We start from the raw sequence: 14,828 nt of genomic DNA, 5'->3' as shown, positions 1-14,828 counted from the left end.
TATGCCTAGTTTGAGTGTTTTTATCATGAAGGGATGTTGGATTTGTCAAATGCTTTTTCTGCATCAATTGAGACGAGCATGTGATTTTGCTTTTTATTTTATTGTATGATATACTACATTAATTGATTTTCAAATGGTAAACCAACCTTGCATTCCTGAGATAAATCCCACTTGGTGTGATGTATAATTCTTTTTATCCTTTATGTTGCTGGATTTGGTCTGCTAGTATTTTGTTGAGGGTTGGTTTCTTTTTCTTTTCATCCATGCCCATTAGGACATTCGTCTGTAGCTTTCTTCGCTTGTGAAGACTTTATCTGGTTTTGGTATCAGGGTAGTACTAGCCTCATAGAACCAGTTGGGAAGTGTTCCCTCCTCTTCTATTTTTTGGAAGAGTTTGTGAAGAATTGTTATTAATTCTTTAAGTGTTTACAGAACTCAGCAGTGAAACCATCTGGGCTTTTCTTTGTGAGTAATTTTTTGATTATTAATTCAATCTCTTGCTTTGTTATAGGTATTTCAGACATATTTCTTCTTGAGTCAGTTTCGATAGTTTGTGTCTTTCTAGTTGGCTTAGAGTCTTACAAGAATGTTTTCAAGACCTCTCTGCTCTTTTAGTCAGTGTTGACATTTAGTGCGTTCTTCCTATGAGCAAGTCTTTTGTGTGTGTGTACATTAGCTCATTTAATCTTTATAAGAGCTTGAGAACTAGGTCGGATTATTATCGTCTCCATTTTACAGCCTGGAAAACTGAGGCAGAGAGAAGTTAAATAATGGGCCAGGGTCACACAGCTAGGGAATAGGAGAGCTAGGATTTGAGCCCAAGCAGTCCAGCCACACAGCCCTCTCTGTTCTCCCGAGGCCTTGCTCTGTGCTAGGAGCTGGGAGTACAAGAATGAATCAATCCTAGTCACTGCCTGAGTCACTCCTCAGAGACCCCAGACCTAAGAGAGGGAGGTGCCTTAGGCCTAACGTGAACGAAGGGCTGAGAGGTCAGGCAGGGCCCCAGGAGAAAGTGATGGGTGAAGAGGGCCTCCTAGGAGGGTTCAATGCAGTGGGGCATGTGGGTGAGTCAGTGAGTGTGCCCCCTCCCCAGGGCTTTTGTCTTCTACCTCTCCTCTGTCCCAAGTGCCCAGAGAAAGGAAAGGGTGTCACAGAGAACCTTGCCCTACGATGCTGATGCCCCATCCAGCAGGAGGAGTTTGGAGCAGTACAATTGGGCCCAGGAGGTCTGTCTGAATCACCCAGGCCTCCGCAGTTTGCTGTCCCGGAGAGGAAGAGGCAGGACCATTTGTAAGACAATTGTGAGGCAGAAATCAGGAGCAACCAGACATAACTCGACATAATTATTTCTGCATAATGACTTCTGCTCCTCGATTCCATCTCGAGCAATGACTGTAATCTTTATCTGTCACAGGAAAGCTGGTGGCTGGGGGAGCCCCTGTGGCTCAGCGATAGAGCCAGGAGGAAATTTGCAATTTGAGTTAATGGAGTGTTCCCAAGCAGCCTGGGAGCCAGAAGCCTCTGGAATGATGGCCCCTCCTGCTAGGAAGCCTGGTGTCAGAGCTGGCCCAGCCTCCCAGGGATCCAGCCCCTCCGCTTTGTCACAGATGGGGAAACTAAGGATGCCAGAGATCACAGGGCCGCTCAGCACAGGTGCACCTCTCTGCTCTCCCCACTGCACAGAGCTTGCCCCGTGAGAGCTGGGGTGTGTCTGGTGAGACAGGACGGTGTCCATGTGGACTAGGGATGCTTTCATCCATCCCTGAGCTGATCCCTGAGCTCGATGTTCCTGCAGGGCTGCCCCCATGAGGCTGGGAATGGTGGGGCCTCTGTGGCCGGATGTTGGACTGACCTGCAGCCAGGCGAGGCCCCTAGGTATTAATTGTGCAGTATGGCTGGAGGGCGGGGTCCCCGCAGGAGGGCTGAAGCCCTGGGACCCACCTGCTCCAGCTCCGGGAAAGCAAAGGCCCCCCTAACCCGAGGCGGTGCCTTCCCCCTGCACTCTCATGCCTCCTATAAGCCCCTGTAACTAACAAGTGCATCTGGAAAGAGCAGAAGTGGGTTTAGGGATTTGCATTTTGAACATCCCACTTAGCCACGTGTGACCTTGGCAAGTGTCCCCAAGTCTGTTTGCTCCTCTGTAAACCGGGGGTTAGAATGGACCTTCCCCGCCAGGGCTGTTAGGAGGCTGTTAGGATGATAAAATGACCACCAGACACAATGCTTCTAGCACATTCTGCCACCGACTCTTGTTACTGGTTTTCACGAGGGTGACCTTGTGGAGGGCCCTTGACCCTGTCCGGACCTTGATTTCCCTGAGTGTCAAAGCAGAGATCACAGAGTCGTGAGATGAATTCGCTGAGATCATTGACGTGAAAGCGCCTTTTCAAAATATGAGACGAGGCGAGCACAGAGGAATTTTAGGGCAGTGAAACTGCTCTGTATGATACTATGATGGTGGATACAGGACATTAAACATTTGTCCAAACCCACAGAATGTAAAACACCAAGAATGAACTCTCATGTGAACTATGGATTTGGGGTGATACTATGTATCATTGTAGGTCCACCAATTGTAACACATATACCCCGGTGTGTGGAGGGGATGCTGAAGGTGGGGAAAGTTGTGTCTGGGGGACAGGGGGTCTGTGGGATCTCTGTGCTTTCTGCTCTGCTTTGCCGTGAACACAAAACTGCTCTAAAAAATAAAGTCTATTAAAAATGTTACATATAGATATATATGTGTGTGTCTGTATATGTATAAAATCTGTAAGTGACCTCCAGTGAGAATTTCTGGTGGGAAGATGTGTGGCTTTTCTGCTCCACGTCTGGAATCCTAGCAGTGCGTCTAAGTAATGTAACTGGCATATGAAGCTCTGTATTGGTGAAGCAGGGTCGAATTTCAACTCTGAGCAAAGCGCGCTCTGCCTGCAGTCATGTCCGTGTGATGCATTTTGGGGCACTCGTTTGTCAAACACGGATTATTTATTGAGCACCTGCTGCATACAGGCTCTGGGCCAGGAGCCTGCTGCACAGAAACAGACGCCGCCTCCCTGCCCTTGTGGAGCTCACAGTCAGTTCGGGGGAGCTGCAGCCCCTCAGCCTGCAGCAGCAAGGGGCGCCCTGGGGGCCCTCACACTGTGGGGGCCTGGGCTTTCCCGGTGGGTGAGCTACTCTGTTCCCGTCCTCAGGACCGCTCCAGTGAGTGCATGTAAACCATCATCATTGCTGTGGGGGGAGAGAACCTTGTATTGCGAGAAGATAACGGGGAAATATGCGTAGATTGCACGGAACCGACCGGGGAGAAAGTCAGTTGCTCTGAGCTGGGGTGTCCCCACCCCACATGACTGGTCTGTCCTCTCTTGCAGGGCATGGTCTAGCAGCCCGGGCCAGGACGTGGAACCGGCCTCCGAGGTTCTGATCCCTGCTCCCTCTCCGCCTCCACTTGGCCTTGGGTAAGTGTTCCTGGAGACCAGACGGGCCTGGGGGCAGGTGAGGATGGAGAGCTGAGGGGCCTCTACCACTCTATGGGATCCCGACCACGTGCCGGTGTGCACGGACTTGACCCAGCTCAGCGGAACAAACAGGGAAGACCGGGCTTTGCGGGGACAGCCTGCCCAGCACTCCCATGAGATGGGTCAGGAAACTGAGGCCTGGAGACAAAAAGAACCACCCAGGTCCTACAGTAATCTAGGTTTCTTGTCCTAAATTGGCCGGGTTTTTGTGGGTAAGTCATTTGGCCTGGGTGCTTTGGTTGTGGGATGCGTCCATTGAGGAGAATTAGCGAATCAGAATATAAGGGGCAGGGAATTCCCTGGCGGTCCAGTGGTTAGGACTCGGCACTTTCACTGCCGAGGGCCTAGGTTTGATCCCTGGTCAGGGAACTAAGATCCTGCAAGCCATGCAGCAAGGCCAAAAAAGAAAAAAAGAAATACAAGGGGCAGAATTTTTCTTTAAACTAGTTTTTAAATTTATTTATTTTTTTTGTGGTACTTGGGCCTCTCACTGCTGTGGCCTCTCCCGTTGCGGAGCACAGGCTCAGTGGCCACGGCTCACGGGCCCAGCCGCTCTGTGGCATGTGGGATCTTCCCGGACCGGGGCGCGAACCCGCGTCCCCTGCATCGGCAGGCGGACTCTCAACCACTGCGCCACCAGGGAAGCCCTAGTTATTTATTTTGAATAGATCTTTACTGGAGTCTAATTGCTTCACAATACCGTGTTAGCTTCTGTTGCACAACAAAGTGAATCAGCCGTATGCACACACATGTCCCTGTGTCCCCTCCCTCTTGAGCCTCCCTCCCACCCTCCCTGTCCCACCCCTCTGGGTCATCGCAAAGCACCGAGCCGACCTCCCTGTGCTATGCTGCTGTTTCCCACCAGCCAACTATTTTGCATTTGGTAGTGTATATATGTCGATGTTACTCTCACTTCGCCTCAGTTTTGCCCTCCCACCCCATGTCACCAAGTCCGTTCTCTATGTCTACCTCTTTATTTCTGCCCTGCAACTAGGTTCATCAGTAACATTTTTTTTTTTAAGATTCCATATGTATGCGTTAGCATACGGTATTTGTTTTTCTTTCTCACTTACTTCACTCTAGGTCCATCCACCTTACTACAAATAACTCAATTTTGTTCCTTTTTATGGCTGAGTAATATTCCATTGCATATATGTGCCACATCGTCTTCATCCATTCATCTGTTGATGGACATCTAGGTTGCTTCCATGTCCTGGCTACTGTAAATAGAGCTGCGATGAACCTTGTGGTGCATGTCTCTTTTTGAATTATGGTTTTCTCAGTGTGCCCAGCAGTGGGATTGCTGGGTCATATGGTAGTTCTATTTTTAGTTTTTTAAGGAACCTCCATACTGTTTTCCATAGTGGTTGTATCAATTTACATTCCTACCGACAGTGCAAGAGGGTTCCCTTTTCACCACACCCTTTCCAGCATTTATTGTTTCTAGCTTTTTTGATAATGGCCATTCTGACCGGCGTGAGGTGATACCTCATTATAGTTTTGATTTGCATTTCTCTAATAATTAGTGATGTTGAGCATCTTTTCATGTGCCTCTTGGCCATCTGTATGTCTTCCTTGGTGAAATGTCTATTTAGGTCTTCTGCCCATTTTTTAACTGGATTGTTTGTTTTTTTGATATTGAGCTCCATGAGCTATTTGTATATTTTGGAGATTAATCCTTTGTCTGTTGCTTCATTTGCAAATATTTTCTCCCATTCTGAGGGCTGTCTTTTTGTCTTGTTTATGGTTTCCTTTGCTGTGCAAAAGCTTTTAAGTTTAATTAAGTCCCATTTGGTTATTTTTGTTTTTATTTCTGGGGTTCAAAAAAGATCTTGCTGTGGTTTATGTCAAAGAGTGTTTTTCCTATGTTTTCTTCTAAAGAATTTATAGCGTCTGGTCTTACATTTAAGTCTTTAATCCATTTGGAGTTTATTTTTGTGTATGGTGTTAGGTAGTGTTCTAATTTCATTCTATTACATGTAGCTGTCCAGTTTTCCCAGCACCACTTATTGATGAGGCTGTCTTTTCTCCATTGTACGTTCTTACATCCTTTGTCATAAATTAGGTGACCATATGTGCGTGGGTTTATCTCTGGGCATTCTATCCTGTACCACTGATCTATATTTCTGTTTTTGTGCCAGTACCATACTATCTTGATTACTGAAGCTTTGTAGTATAGTCTGAAGTCAGGGAGCCTGATTCCTCCAGCTCTGTTTTTCTTTCTCAAGATTGCTTTGGCTATTTGGGGTCTTTTGTGTTTCCATATGAATTGTAAGATTTTTTGTTCTAATTCTGTGAAGAATGCCATTGGTAGTTTGATAGGGATTGCATTGAATCTGTAGATTGCTTTGGGTAGTATAGTCATTTTCACAATATTGATTCTTCCAATCCAAGAACATGGCATATCTCTCCATCTGTTGGTATCATCTTTAATTTCTTTCATCAGTGTCTTATAGTTTTCTGCATACAGGTCTTTTGTCTCCCTAGGTAGGTTTATTCCTAGGTATTTTATTCTTTTTGTTGCAGTGGTAAATGGGAGTGTTTCCTTAATTTCTCTTTCTGATTTTTCGTTATTGGTGTATAGGAATGCCAGAGATTTCTGTGCATTAATTTGGTATCCTGCAGCCTTACCAAATTCATTGACCAGTTCTAGTAGTTTTCTGGTGGCATCTTTAGGATTTTCTATGCATAGTATCATGTCATCGGCAAATAGTGACAGTTTTACTTCTTCTCCAATTTGTATTCCTTTTATTTCTTTTTCTTCTCTGATTGCCATGGCTAGGACTTCCAAAACTATGTTGAATAAGAGTGGTGAGAGTGGACATCCTTGCCTTGTTCCTGATCCTAGTGGAAATGCTTTCAGTTTTCCACCATTGAGTATGATGCTTGCTGTGGGTTTGTCGTATATAACCTTTATTATGTTGAGGTAGGTTCCCTCTATGCCCATTTTCTTGAGAGTTTTTATGATAAATGGGTGTTGAATTTTGTCAAAAGCTTTTTCTGCATCTATTGAGATGATCATATGGTTTTTATTCCTTAATTTGTTAATGTGGTGTATCACATTGATTGATTTGCATATATTGAAGAATCTTTGCACACCTGGGGTAAATCCCACTTGATCATAGTGTATGATCCTTTTAATATGTTTGATTCTGTTCAGGATTTTTGCATCTATGTTCATCAGTGATACTGGTCTATAATTTTCCTTTTTTTGTGATATCTTTTTCTGGTTTTGGTATCAGGGTGATGGTGGCTTTGTAGAATGAATACAGGAGTGTTTCTCCCTCTGCAATTTTTTTGGAAGCATTTGAGAAGGATGGGTGTTAGCTCTTCTGTAAATGATTGATAGAATTCACCTGTAAAGCCATCTGGTCCTGGACTTTTGTTCGTTGGAAGATTTTTAATTATGGTTTCAATTTCATTACTTGTGATAGGTCTGTTTATATTTTCTAATTCTTCCTGGTTCAGTCTTGGAAATTTGTACGTTTCCAAGAATTTGTCCACTTCTTCATGGTTGTCCATGTTATTGGCATATTGTTGTTTGTAGTAGTCTCTTATAATCCTTTGTATTCCTGCAGTGTCAGTTGTGATTTCTCCTTTTTCGTTTCTAATTTTATTGATTTGCATCCTCTCTCTTTTTTTCTTGATGAATCTGGCTAAGGGTTTATCAGTTTTGTTTGTCTTCTCAAAGAACCAGCTTTCCATTTTATTGATCTTTGCTATTGTTTTCTTCATTTCTATTTCTTTTATTTCTGCTCTGATCTTTATGATTTCTTTCCTTCTACTGACTTTAGGTTTTCTCTGTTCTTCTTTCTCTAATTGTTTTCAGTGTAGGGTTAGATTGTTTATTTGAGATTTTTCTTGGTTCTTGAGGTGAGGTTGAATTGCTATAAACTTCCCTCTTAGAACTACTTTTGCTGTGTCCCATAGGTTTTGGGTCGTTGTGGTTTCATTGTCATTTGTTTCTATGTATTTTTTTATTTCGTCTTTGATTTCTTCAGTGATCTCTTGGTTAGCCTCCATGTATTTGTGTTTTTTAGTTTTTTTCCTCTAATTGATTTCCAATCTCATAGCGTTGTGGTCAGAAAAGATGTTTGATATGATTTCAGTTTTCTTAAATTTTCAGAGGCTTGATTTGTGACCCAAGATGTGATCTATCCTGGAGAATGTTCCATGTGCACTTGAGAAGAAAGTGTATTCTGCCACTTTTGGGTGGAATGTTCTATAAATTTCAATTAAATCTATCTGGTCTTTTGTGTCATTTAAAGCTTGTGTTTCCTTATTTATTTTCTGTTTGGATGATCTGTCCGTTGGTGTAAGTGCAGTGTCGATTTCTCCTTTTGTGGTTGTTAACATTTGCCTTATGTATTGGGGTGCTCCTATGTTGGGTGCATAAACATTTATAATTGTTATATCTTCTTCTTGGATTGATCCTTTGATCATTATGTAGTGTCCCTCCTTATCTCTTGTAACAGTCTATTTTAAAGTCTATTTTATCTGATACAAGTATTGCTACTCTAGCTTTCTTTTGATTTCCATTTGCATGGAATATCTTTTTCCATTCCTTCACTTTCAGGCTGTATGTGTCCCTAGGTCTGAAGTGTGTCTCTTGTAGACAGCATATATATGGGTCTTGTTTTTGTATCCATTCAGCCAGTCTGTGTCTTTTGGTTGGGACATTTAATCCATTTACATTCAAGGTTATTATCGATATGTATGTTCCTATTACCATTTTCTTAATTGCTTTGGGTTTGTTTCTGTGGGTCTTTTTCTTCTGTTGTGTTTCCCACTTAGAGAAGTTTCTTTAGCATTTGTTGTAAAGCTGGTTTGGTGATGTGAATTCTCTTAGCTTTTGTTTGTCTGAAAAGCTTTTGACTTTTCCATTGAATCTGAATGATATCCTTGCTGGGTAGAGTAATCCTGGTTGTAGGTTTTTCTCTTTCATCACTTTAAGTATATCCTGCCACTCCCTTCTGGCCTGCAGAGTTTCCACTGAAAAATCAGCTGATAACTGTATGGGGATTCCTTTGTGTGTTATTTTTTGTTTTTCCCTTGCTGCTTTAATATTTTTCTTTGAATTAATTTTTCTTAGTTTGATTAATATGTGTCTTGGTATGTTTTTCCTAGGGTTTATCCTGTATGGAACTCTCTGTGCTTCCTGGACTTGGGTGACTACTTCCTTTCCCATGTTAGGGAATTTTTCCACTATAATCTCTTCAAATATTTTATCAGACCGTTTCTTTTTCTCTTCTTCCTCTGGGACCCCTATAATTCGAATGTTGGTGCATTTAGTGTTGTCCCAGAGGTCTCTGAGGTTGTCTTCAATTCTTTTCATTCTTTTTTCTTTATTCTGCTCCTCGGCAGTTATTTCCACCATTCTTTCTTCCAGCTCAGTTATCTATTCTTCTGCCTCAGTTATTCTGTTACTGATTCCTTCTAGTGTATTTTTCATTTCAGTTATTGTGTTGTTCATCTCCGTTTTTTTGTTCTTTAGTTATTCTAGATCTTTGTTAAACATTTCTTGTAGTTTCTCAATCTGTGCTTCCATTCTGTTTCCGAGATTCTGGATCATCTTTACTGTCATTACTCTGAATTCTTTTTCAGGTAGATTGCCTATTTCCTCTTCATTTATTTGGTCTTGTAGGTTTTTACCTTGCTCCTTCATCTGAGACATATTTTTTTGCTGTCTCATTTTTCTTTCTTTTTATGAGTGGGATTGTGTTCCTGTTTTACTGGTTGTTTGACCTGAGGCTTCCAGCACTGGAGTTCATAGGCTGTTGGGTAGAGCTGGGTCTTGGTGCTGAGATGAGGAACTCTGTGAGAGCTCAGTCCAATGAATATTCCCTGGGGTCTGAGGTTCTCTGTTAGTCCAGTGGTTTGGACTTGGAGCTCCCACATCAGGAGTTTCCCCCAACCCTGGGCTTGCGAATCAAGATCCCGCAAGCTGCATGGGGTGGCAAAAAAAAAAAAAAAAGAGAAAAATAACAAAATAAAAAATAAAATTAGACTAGGAAACTAACGGATATGTTAGAAAGAATGTAAAAATAAAAATATAGATGAATCGACAACCAGAAGGTACATCAGTACCACAGTAGTAAAATAGAGGAGGGGGGAAAGGAAAAAAAAGCCGGGGGATGGAAAGGCCTTGGCTGTGGAGGGCGGGGTCTAAGCAAGGGTGAGGTTTGGGGGGGGCGGGGCCCATGCTTAGGACCCCCAGGGCTGGAAAAGGCCCTGGGGGCTGTGCGGGGTGGGGCTTAGGCTCAAGGAACAGAAGGGGCCCAGGCGAGCCCCCAACCCCAGTCTCAGAGGGCAGAGGACCTCACCTGGGGGCTCGGCAGGCTTCCCGGGCTCGAGTGGGCGGGGCAAACTCCCTCCTCTCCTCTCCTGCTCCTCCGGTCTGGGGTCCTGGAGGGCCCCTCCCGCCTGCCTCTCCTGATCTCCCCGGCCTCCCTCCTGTGCCCCTGAGGGCCCATGTGGCCTGGAGGGGGGTTTGGAGGGCGGGGGATCGCCCTGGGAGCTCAGCAGCCTCCCGGTGCCTGAGCGGGTGGCGCAATCGCCCTCCACTCCTCTCCCGCGCCTCCCTGAGGGCAAGGGGCAGACTTTGAAGAGGACAGTCCCGAGCAGGGCAGGGTGAGTGTGGTCGGGGCCCTCGGTGCTCCCAGCCCACGTCCCACAGGACGCTTGGTGCCCCTCTCCCAGGTGAATTGACTTTGCTCCATCCCCAGACCATGGTGTGCAAGGACGCAGCACCCTGCAGCTGGCTCCAGCTGTCACCCCTGATGACAAAGTGGGAAATGGACATAGAGTCCTCCCTCCTCTAGCTAAGAAGGGGCCCCTGGTCGCTGATGCTCTTGCCACTGAGCTCTTCCCTCTCCCCCCACATCTCCTGTCATCCTCTACGCAGACCCCATCCTCCCAGAGGCACAGGGTCCCAGTGCTGAGCCTACCCTCCCCGCTCGCCCTGTCTACGCAGCCCCTCCCATGGCCACACCGGGACCCCAGCCGCATCGTTTACCTCTGACAGCTTGGGTTCAGACGCCCCCTTTTCCCACCCACCTCCCTCTTCCCAGTCGTCTCTCTCCAGCCCCCTGCTTTGATGCCCTTCCCGTCTCCCCAGACTGATCACAGGAATCTCTTCCTCGCCCAGAGGCCCCCCAGCCTCCTGTCCTCCTGCATGGCGAGGCCCTAACCGGGTTCGAACCCCAAACCTGGAGCACTGAACCCCGCCTGCTCTCCTGTCAGACAAGGGGCAAAGTGCAAGGTAATTAGCATGACCTGTGAGCCCTTCATCTGTTTGAATCCGCTACCCTCCAGGCCTCATGTCAAGCTTTGGGTGTGAGGGAGGCTCTGTGAACGCAGGGCACCTGCAGGGTCTGAAGGTGGCATCCAGCCCCTGGGCCTTTGCTCGGCCTTGCCCTCTGCCTGCACCACCTTTCCCCTTGTATCTGTTTCACACATCCCATCCCTTCCCAGGCCTTCCTGACCCTGGGCAGAGCCGGTGCCTGTCACCTGTGCCCAGAGGCACTCTGTACTGCTCCCTTGTGATCCCTATTGCCCTGCGGGCTGCACTGAGCCAGCTGGCTGCAGCGCTGAGAGCTCGGCTGTGCTGCTCTTCTCGAGCTGAGTGTTCAGTCCTGTCCCGAAGGAAGGAACCAGTCGGTGGGTGGGACAAAGGCCTTTGACTTGGATCTGTGCACTCAGATCCCTCTAGGCCACTTAGCCACCCCCCAGTCTCACCCATAAGCTGGTTAATCACACCTCCCTCCCTGGGGTGGTTACGAGATTAGAGCTAAGAATAGTGTCCGGTGCGGTGCTGGGGCCGGTACCACTGGGGTGAGAAGGAGGCTCGGGGGCCCCTTAGCTCCTCCGCCTTCCCGCCCAGGTGCCCAGTAGTTACTACAGTGACTGCTCTAAGTCCTCAGCCCTGCCCTGCCCGCCCCCAGTGCTGTGGGCGCCCACGGAGGCCAGGGCTGTGGGCTCTGTTCCCCAAGTGGGGGGAGGGCTTGGGGCAGCGGCTGTTGGAGGCTCAGCCCTGCCTGGCCATGCCCAGCCCAGGAGAGCCAGCCTCAGAGCCCTCCCGGGATGTCTGGAATTTTCTCGCCCTCAGAAGCAGAGGGTGCCACTTTGTAATTCTCATCTTCCCACCCAGAAGGCATCACCTTTAGCGCTCGGCTATGAGGCTAAGATCTGGACCCCAAGCCTACTGAAGTGTCACCACCTTGATTTCCGAGGTCGCTGGGTGCCTGGCATGACAACCGGTGTGTCTGAGGGCAGATGCCAGGTTGCCGGTTCCATCTGGGGGCTCCCACCAGATGTGAGCTGGCAGCTCAGACCCACAGGCCCCCGCAGACCCCAGGTGCAGCTTGTTTCACGCCGGCACAGATGCCACGGCACCAGCCGAAAACTCTCCTCCCGGCATCCCGTGGGTGGGGCTTTCCTGCCTCTCTTGTTTGGACACTGGGGTGTGGACTTCCTGACGGAGGGGTGTTACTCCCACTGCCCCATCCTTCCTTCTCTCATCTTCCCTGTTCACCCAGTGAAAGCATTCACTGGGGTGGAACAAGAGACTCAGGCGGGGCCCCTGCCTCAGGAGACAGATTAGTGAGTGGGTCTCTGGGCTTTTCTCCCCAAAGAAAACAGACACAGCTTCACGTGGAAGGTGCTGCTTTCATTAGTCCAGTCTCCTTTCATCAGCCCTGTTGGAGCTGGGTCTGGGTCTCCTTGCCTGGACATCACCTGCATACAGATGCCCAGCTGGAGGCTGGCGGGTGGGCACCGGTGCACGGGGTGAGGGTGGTGCCTGGCCAGGTTGAGTCCTGCTGAAGATAGTAGCGAGGCGTCGGGAGCTGAAGCAGACGCAGGGGTCCAAAGGGGGCAGAGGAGCTGGTCTGTGGTGTCTCTTCCCATCCCGGGACCCCGGGTATTTCAGTGCACACACGGCAAATATTCAGTAACCCCTCCACCCCTACCACCACGAGATCAGAAGCTCTGGGGGGCAGATGGCACCTCTGGTACAGGAACATCCTTGGTCAGGATGTGCTGGGTCAGTGATGGGAAATGGGGGACCCCTTCTCTCTTCCCTCTGCCTTTGGTGATGGACAAGCCAGTGTGTCCCCTGCATCCTCCATCTCGGCCCACCTGCTCCAGGCACTGGAGAAGGGGCACCTGCGTGCTATGGCTGCGGGTCCCAGCCTCCACCCCCAGCAATCATGCATTCATTCCCTTGACAAACATGTACCGATCACACACACTAGAGCTTCCAGGCTCTGGACTTCCCATGGAGAACGAACTAGAATAAAACCTGGCCCCAGGGACTCTGTATTCTAGTTGGGGGGAGAGAGACAATTCAGTAAAATAAAGAGAAAAAATAAAGTAGGCAAGGGGATAAGAATGTTTGTTGCGGCTTCAGTTTTGGACAGAGGACTTACAGAAGGCTTCACTGAGAAGTGCCCTGAGCCAAGACCTGATGGAGGCGAGGGAGCAATTTGATATCAGAGGAAGAGCCAGTGCAAAGGGCCTGTGGCAGTAGCATGTCTGAGGTGTTCAGGAGCGGCAAGGACATCAGTGTCACTGGAGGGGATGAACAAGTGGGGGGCTAGGAGATGAGCCGGACGGGTGGGAGGGTGTAGATCATGCCTGAGGAGTGGGACACTCGCAACCATAATCCAACAAGGAGAAGCATCTCAGTGTAGCCGAAATCGCACTGCATGGTGGACCTCTGCACACAGTTCAAAGATAATAGTTGCTCATAGAGATTTAACCATGGCTGTGTAAGATGGTAGATGAACAGGGACATGGAGACCAGGGGTTCTGCAGGGGCCAGGAGAAACATGACCCCGGGCTAACCTCTCCTCTGGGTGCTGTCCACCTGCCGTCCGGAAGTGGCCGGCAGAATGGAAACTGCTGTGGTTTTGAGGCGGGGCACCGGGAAAGGGAAATCCTTCCTAGCTTGTACGTTGATGGTTATTTTTAGAGTAACTAGCGATGACTTGGTAATATCACTTCCTATGGGCGTCTCCTTCAACCCTCAACCGCAGGGGCAGGTCCTCCACGACGAGCGTCGTGGGCAAACGTGTGCTCACACGTGCACACACACACGCACACATGTGGTACGTTCCACTTGGCTCAGCGTTTTCATCCACTGCGCAGTCAGTGGAGGGGTGGGGGCCATTGTCCTGGCCTGTCTGCAGGACGGCCAGCCCCAGGCAAGGGAATCGCTGTCTTCGGCATCCCTGAGCTTCTGCTCTGGGTAGGTTTCTGCATGAGAAGAAAGGCAGGGGTAAAAGGAAGGGCACCTGCCGGTCAGTCTTTGCTCAGCGCCCAAGGGGCGGGACAGAGAGGGAGGCTTCATAATGAACAGACGAAGGATCAAGCAATGTCCCCGGGGTCTCTCTGCCTGCTGGCCGCTGGCGGGGCCCCTGAGCCAGGTCTGAGCCCACTCGGCTCTTCCCCCTCTGTCGCCCACCTCTCCCGTCGAGCCCACGCTGCTTCCTCTGGTGGCCGTTCCTAGGACCTCAGAGGGTCTCCAGGAAACTGGCTCTTCCACTGATGTCGCAGAACATCTGTGTCAGACGGCCTCTGATGGACAATTCCGATACCTGGAGGGCCAGGAAGGCGGGCTCTCGGGCACGCTGGACAGCGCTCCGCGGCTACAGATGCGCTGAACTGCTGGGCCCACGGAGGAGCTGGGGCTGCTGCCAGGGGCGCCCCCGTCGCCGGCCATCTCTTCTTCTTCCTTGCTTCCTCTCACCAATTATGCATCCATCGTGTGTGTGTGTGTGTGTGTGTGTGTGTGTGTGTGTGTGTGTGTGTGTGTGAGGTACTGTGCTAATTGGCTGTGGATTATTCCTAGCTGCGCCCTGAGTAACTGGAACTCAGCTCTATGTCTTTGGGGAAAAGGGTCAAGGAGGGACCCCCTGGGCCCTGGGCTGGAATGCCACCTTCCTTCCCTCCCCCTTCTGCACCCCTTCCGCTGCCTCCCTCCCTCCCCACACACCTCCAGCACCGTGCTGTCTCAGAGTTAGGCTAGAGTAGGAACTAACTCGGAGTAGAAGAGGAAGGAGGAATTCACGCCTTCCATGTCTTCCTTCCTTCCCAGCTAGACTGGAGGAGCTTTGGGGGCACCTTGTACTTTTGTGTATCCCAATGGTTCCCACTCAGTAGGTGCTCAGTTAATCTGTGTTGATCGACATTTTCTGTGTGAGTTTGTGTTTTGGCCCCAGCTCTCCCTGCAGAATCTACGGCTTCTGGTGCTGTGATTTAAAGAATAAAAATGGCAAAGGGCAACATTTGTGAGCTGTCTTCACTCTGATT

The 14,828-nt window shown here is 48.7% G+C and overlaps 1 protein-coding gene across 1 annotated transcript in view; it reads left to right on the top strand.

Annotated features, from left to right (window-relative positions):
* Positions 1 to 14,828, top strand: part of HPCAL1 (hippocalcin like 1) — a 112,187-nt gene that overhangs the window by 76,368 nt on the left and 20,991 nt on the right. The window contains exon 2 of the mRNA XM_065890779.1: positions 3,369 to 3,455. The gene's annotated coding sequence lies outside the window, so the exon portion shown is untranslated. The remainder of the gene's footprint in view (positions 1 to 3,368; positions 3,456 to 14,828) is intronic.

This window comes from Phocoena phocoena, chromosome 14 (assembly GCF_963924675.1).
Source record: "Phocoena phocoena chromosome 14, mPhoPho1.1, whole genome shotgun sequence".
In the NCBI taxonomy this organism is placed as follows: Eukaryota; Metazoa; Chordata; class Mammalia; order Artiodactyla; family Phocoenidae; genus Phocoena; species Phocoena phocoena.
Note: the sequence above shows the minus strand (reverse complement) of the source record. Positions and strands in the feature narration are given on the sequence as shown.